Below are 6,145 nucleotides of genomic sequence, written 5' to 3'. Positions count from 1 at the left end.
TTCCACCATACACACTGGTGAATTTCTTCGCCATGACAGCGTTACCATCTGCTCAGAATCGCGGGTACATTTGGGGGTTACGACTTTTGGTAATTTTGTTTGCCGATAACAATTTTACCGGTTACGCGTATGTCTGAATTTGGTTTCCCCGCAACACTTATACGGCTGTGAAAAATGACGTTGAGCAACACCATCAGCTCAGTCAGAATCGGGAAGGACTTCTCCGAGCCGTTCGAAACTAAACGAGGTTTCAGACAGGGTGACACCCTATCGTGCGATTTCTTTAATTTGATGCTGGAGAAAATTATACTAGCTGCAGAACTTAATCGCACTGGAACAATATTCTATAAAAACGTGCAATTACTGTGAACAAATGCGTGGTGGCAACGGCGCGCACCCACGTATTTGTTGAGTAATAGTTAAGGCGAAAAAAGGGGAAGAAAAATAAAAACACCAAAAAGGTTTCGTATTAATAAAAAGGAATTCGCAGTGTTTTTTTTATTCAATGTATGTAAATACAACAAGTGTTAAGGAAGATTTTAACAGATGTTGTGAAAATGAAAATATTTAATATATTTTCGGAAATTATTAAATATATTTTATGAAATTGACAACTTACGTGAACGGGCGATTACGTGTACCTTTGCTGACTGCTGGATTCAAAGAGGACGAGACTCTTTGCTACATGAGCCGATGAACCCACGATACAGCTCCTTTGTTGGGTTTCCCGTCAACAAAGTTGCCGTACCGCGGGCTCACAGCGGTAAAATCTTAAGATACATACGTACTACCACTCACACATGCCTGTGTGTATAGTGATCACAAGAATATGTGGGTGGTAGTAACGAAGGAGAATAACCAAAGAAAGTTATGTTACGAGGGGGGGGGGGGGGGGGGGGGGGAGAGATATATTTAGGCCTGTGGCCTAAACATACCGGCCCCTTGCCGTAAGCAACAAAGAAAAAAAACTGAAAAGAAAAAAGGGAATGACACGTGATCGCACGTCCAGTAAGGCGTTATGTCGATGTGCAGATGCGGACTGCAAGCACTGCACGTCGCACGATGGACTTCGTGTATCGTTGTCCTGTGAAGAAAAAGAAAAGAGGTTATTAAAAATACGTACGTGGTTTTTAAATTCCGTGCAGTAATTACTTTGTTTTTATGAAAGGCTCCTATTTTTGGCAAGCCCCTGAGACTACCAGCCCGAATACTCTCGGTTGGGTCAAGAGGCCGCCAACTGTTGTTGCTGGCGTTCCGCTCACCATCAGTTCGGCGTATAGATCAGCGCCGAGTGTAAGACGAACTGGCGATGAGCGGTAGAACTGCGGATCTGCAAGCCGCATAAATTCAAATGGAACGGCAACCTTTGGATCCACATTGGATGGCGGACTCAACCGATAGTGGCCGTTGACCACGGCGGCTTGGGTAGTGACATGAGTCGTTGACCCGAACTTGCCGCCCAGAATAAGTGTGCTTTGCCCTGGTCCTTGGCGCTCTAACTGCAAATCGCGTACCAGCTCTGCATCGACGATGGTGCTGGCGGCGCAGGGATCAATGATCGCACGAACCAAGTGTAGGTGCCCACGTGATTCGTAGCCTTCCGGTGTACCGCGCGATAGTGCTTGTATATTTTGGGCGTCAGAATGGTATGGCGTCGATTTATCTCTCCGCTGCTGTCTTCCGCGTTTGGATGCCGCCAGTTTCCTCGTTCGTTCCGACGTTTATTTGCTTTCGCCGCGCTTCTTTCGTGTTGTAACAGCGGCCGGAAACTGCGCATCCCATGGTTGACCGTTGACGGTCTTGTTGTCTCCGTTTTACCTCTTTCTTCCGCCTTTGGTCTCTCCTCCTCCATTTCTTCGTCCTCCACCTGCTGAGCCCAGGACTTTGTCGGCCCCATTAGGTGGATTGACAACGTGTCATCGGACGGGTTGTCGTCGCCAATGGTTGTTGCATCATCGCGTTCAGAAAGACGCTCATCTAGATGGAGCATGGTGTGGTGCTTTTGCTGGCACCGTTTGCAGCGATATTTACTTTTGCAGTTGTCAACGCGATGAAACGGCGACAAACATTTCGGGCAGTATTTATGTAGTAGGACAGCCCGTAACTTTTCTTCGGGCGACTTGCTTCTGTACTCAGCGCAGAGCCTCATACTATGGTTTCTACCGCAGAGCTGGCAGGCGACGTCGAAGCGCTTGGCGCTCCCCTCTGACTTGGCCAATAGAGTTTCGAAACGGGTCATGATCTGAAAGAATATTGGTATCATTGATCATGCCCAAATTGAGGTTGGCGGAATGTTGTTTGGGTGGCGTAAGCACAAAAAAAAAAAATAATATTATCTCTCATATATTTTCGCAAGAGAAAAAGAAACATTTTATTGAAATAAAAAATTAAGGGCCATAAGTAAATACTTATGCGCGCAAAGAAAGGAAGAAAAAACGGATTTAGCACGCATCCATGCGATGTGGCTATGTGGCTGTTGCTTTAGCGCCTTTAGTACATTTTATAATTTGATTTATGTCGGTAGATGTCACCGAAGTAGTCCTAAAATTTATTTTTGATTTGTGGTGAACTTTGTTTTCACAACAAGTGGCCTGCCACCACACGGAACGGTTCCAAACCTGACTGAAAAGGTATTACAGAGTTGCACTTCCACCATTCAACATTATTTTGACGTGTATTGTCGATAATGTTGAGATTCGTGGCATTAAGTATTTTAAATCTCGACCAAATGAATGATTGGTCGAGATATGTAATACGCGACATGTGTGGCGTGTTGTGCTCGATATGTCGTGCGGGAGATTCTTGCGCATGAGGCCTAACGTTTGTATTGCAATAATCATTGACAGTCAGGCATTAAATGTAGAGATTTTGACGTCTGCTACGCTTTTCCATTTCCTGAATGGAAAAAAAATCATTGAGGTAAAACACGCGGTGGTGAGAAAATTTCTGTAATGCGTAAATTTCTATATGAGAAATATGTTAGACATTATTTCATTTCATATTTGGTTGAATTCGATTTGCTATCACCTTGAATAGATTCGTCTTGCAAAGAGTGTTGCTATATGTAATAAAATTTTTTTGGTAACATTATTAACTAGCAAAAAAAGGCGACTGTTAAAAAATTACCAAAGAAAAGTTATTGAACTTCGAACGAGCTACTGTTTAATTTTATACTTTGTTATATGTAGGTATTTTTAATTAATAATAGAATAGCTCTGGAAAATTTGTCTCATAAATTGGCTTCTCTGCTTGCAGCTGCTGTGTTTTCGTATCACTTTGCGTTATTTGCTTTTCCACTGCTAATGAGTTGAAGAGATCATTGAGACGATTTTGTGTCAGATCATGCTTTGGTTCGGTGCGTCGTACCAATTCGTCAAAGTTACTCTCGCGGAATGTACGTAGTATTTGCAATTGCTCTTCATGTTGCTCACGTTTCATTGCTTCCGATGGCTCGGCCAGTGCACGTTTCATAGATTCAAAATTATATTCCGAAGCAAGTGTTTTCTTCGAAACCCCTGGTGAGCTGGTAATACTATCACCATCTGCATTGTATGCCGTCAAGTCAGCGGAACTTTTACGTTGTGGTAATTGTGGATTACTCACTGTGTCTACCCAAGAATGGCGATGGGCTGGATTATCGATTTGATTTAAAGCATATGGCGTACCAGTTTGTAAACGATTTGAATCTATGCCAGCGTTTTGCAGACTTTCAGCTAAAGCCATTTTGTCGATTGTTAAATGTGGTAAGCATATATTCAATTTTGTAGATGTTGTCTTTTTAGGATCGAGCAAAGGCGGTAAGAAATATGGTGCTTCCTCTTTGCGAGCATCAATTATCTTTTGTGTGTATTCAAGCAAATTATTAACGCCCGTAACACGAGATATAAGCGACAGTAAAGCAATTGCAATACAATGTAAATTACACTTATGCAGCGGTTCCAATTCCAAATCAGATGCAAGAGCAACTTGTTGAATGCCAAGAATGAACAATAGGAATTATTGTACAGTTTCTCCACACGCCATTTCTACTATTAGTAATGCAGCTGTATTAAAGCTAGAAACAAGCGATTCTATACGATCAGATAAAGCCATACTATCAATCAAAGCTTGCATTATATTCGCACCATATTTATGTGTGAATATTATGTCCGAACGTGATGGCGGCTCCTGCGACAATGCTGCATAAGGTTTCACAGTCACATGACTCAATACTTTTTCATTTTGTGACGATCAAGCAAAGCTTGAAATATTTGCATAAAAATAACACGTGTAGGATCATGTGGAGAACGTGCCGTATTTAATAAAGGTTGAAGAAATGATGCAGGAAATGCTTTCTCAAATGAAACTGTACTATATTGTGTGCCAACTTTCAGTAGAGATTTTAGAAGTATGTTCTGTAACATCTGATCACCTTTGCTTTTCTTTGAAAGATCAGGCACCGTATTCATTATAAATAGCATTATTTCAATTTTCTGATAATCAGGATGATGATTGGCAAATTCACCAAGTGCATTAATAAGAGCTTCTTGATACTGGGATTCTTCGTTAGTAATTTCAGTTGTTGTACTAACGCGTGTTCGTAAATGTGTTAGTAAATTATTTATGATATCCAATGCAGAGGGGCCAACACTTTCACCAGCAGTTATAGCTATTATTTTTGATAGAACAACGGCCAATGATGTTCGTGTCTTTGGTGATGATTTGAAGTTGTTATCTAAATGTTGCATCAAAGTCTCCACAACTGTATATGAATATTGCGGTTGAATCGAAATCATTACAATTCGAAAAGTGTGTATAGCAAATGTGTTCGGTACCCATAACTCGTGTCTATCTAAATGGGTTAATAATGGTTTTAGTACACTGCGAATATGACCAAAAGATGCACGCCCGACTAATTCGCGTAATACTTCTTCTGCTAAAACTGGTGGAGTAATATGAGTGGTATCTTCAACGGGTGTCAAGTCGCCAGAATGCATATTGAACAGAAGCGACGGCACAATTTTCTCCATATGCACCTTGTCCCAAATATTCTCCACTAAATCATCCGAAACGGTCTTGCGTATTACACCTTGTAAACCTTTAATACCAGCCAAGCGAATATTATCACGTAGTTCAATGTTGTCATAGTTTCCATGGCACATAGCGGAAAATTTTGAAATAAAGAAATCATAACGGCGGTGGTACGATGGTCTCTTCGTTTATATGTGCAAATTTTACAAACGAGTTTGTTGCCATGATTTGCAGGTTGGGATTAGTGTCCTCCAGTAACTTTTGCACCATCCGCAAAAAAGATTCAACAAACAAATTTAACGTGGTTTGTGCATGACATGCTTGCAGTAGTAGATCCATAGCCTCCATGGCGATTTCTACGAATTTGTAACGTTTTCGGTTGATATCCTTCGTTGCCTTTTGATATAGATATTCTCCGATTCTGTCAAGCTTATCTGGCGAGCTGAGCGAGTAAAATGTTAACTTCTCCATGTTTGACTTAACAAGGCCATCCTCCGGATTAACTGGAAATATATGATCTACAAGCCGTTTGTAGCGGGGACGTAGCGCTGAACAACATCCGCAACAACCTTGGGTGGGTCCAACACCGGTTTGGAGACCAAAACTATATCCGCGCAAAACACTAAAGTTGGGCCAAGATTTTCGAGTGAGGTATCAAAAGACGCGTATTAATCTCGAGAACAATAATCCGAAGGCGGAAAGAAAAATTGTATCTCCGACATTTTAATTGGTAATCTGATCAAAGTATTAACTAAATGACCATAGTAAATGACTCCTTATAATGAAATATTGGAAATAAATTTTGCACAACTTTCCGAGATTTAGTATCCATTGGGTGCGCCGCGGTTCCTCGGACGATACTTTCAAGAAAGAAACTGCGCTAAATAGTAGGCGCTGGTTGCAGGTCTGTCGACATTACTGGGGTAAATATGATTATTGATCGCAGAAATGGCGTTTCTCAAAATTTGTGAAAAATTCAGAGAGCGAAAAGAAGGGTTATTGTTAATTTTAAGGCTTATCAGCTGCACGTGATGATGAAATTGATTGCCGTGCTACAGCAGGACTGGATATGAACTGTAAGATTTGATAATTTGGGTGTGGGGTTTTAATGTTAACAAGTAAGGAAGGCTAAGTT

The 6,145-nt window shown here is 41.3% G+C and overlaps 1 pseudogene; it reads right to left on the bottom strand.

Annotated features, from left to right (window-relative positions):
• Positions 1 to 321: 321 nt before the first annotated feature.
• Positions 322 to 5,646, bottom strand: LOC137234635 (protein EFR3 homolog cmp44E-like; annotated as a pseudogene).
• Positions 5,647 to 6,145: the final 499 nt, after the last annotated feature.

This window comes from Eurosta solidaginis, chromosome X (genome assembly GCF_040869045.1).
Source record: "Eurosta solidaginis isolate ZX-2024a chromosome X, ASM4086904v1, whole genome shotgun sequence".
Lineage (NCBI taxonomy): Eukaryota > Metazoa > Arthropoda > Insecta > Diptera > Tephritidae > Eurosta > Eurosta solidaginis.
Note: the sequence above shows the minus strand (reverse complement) of the source record. Positions and strands in the feature narration are given on the sequence as shown.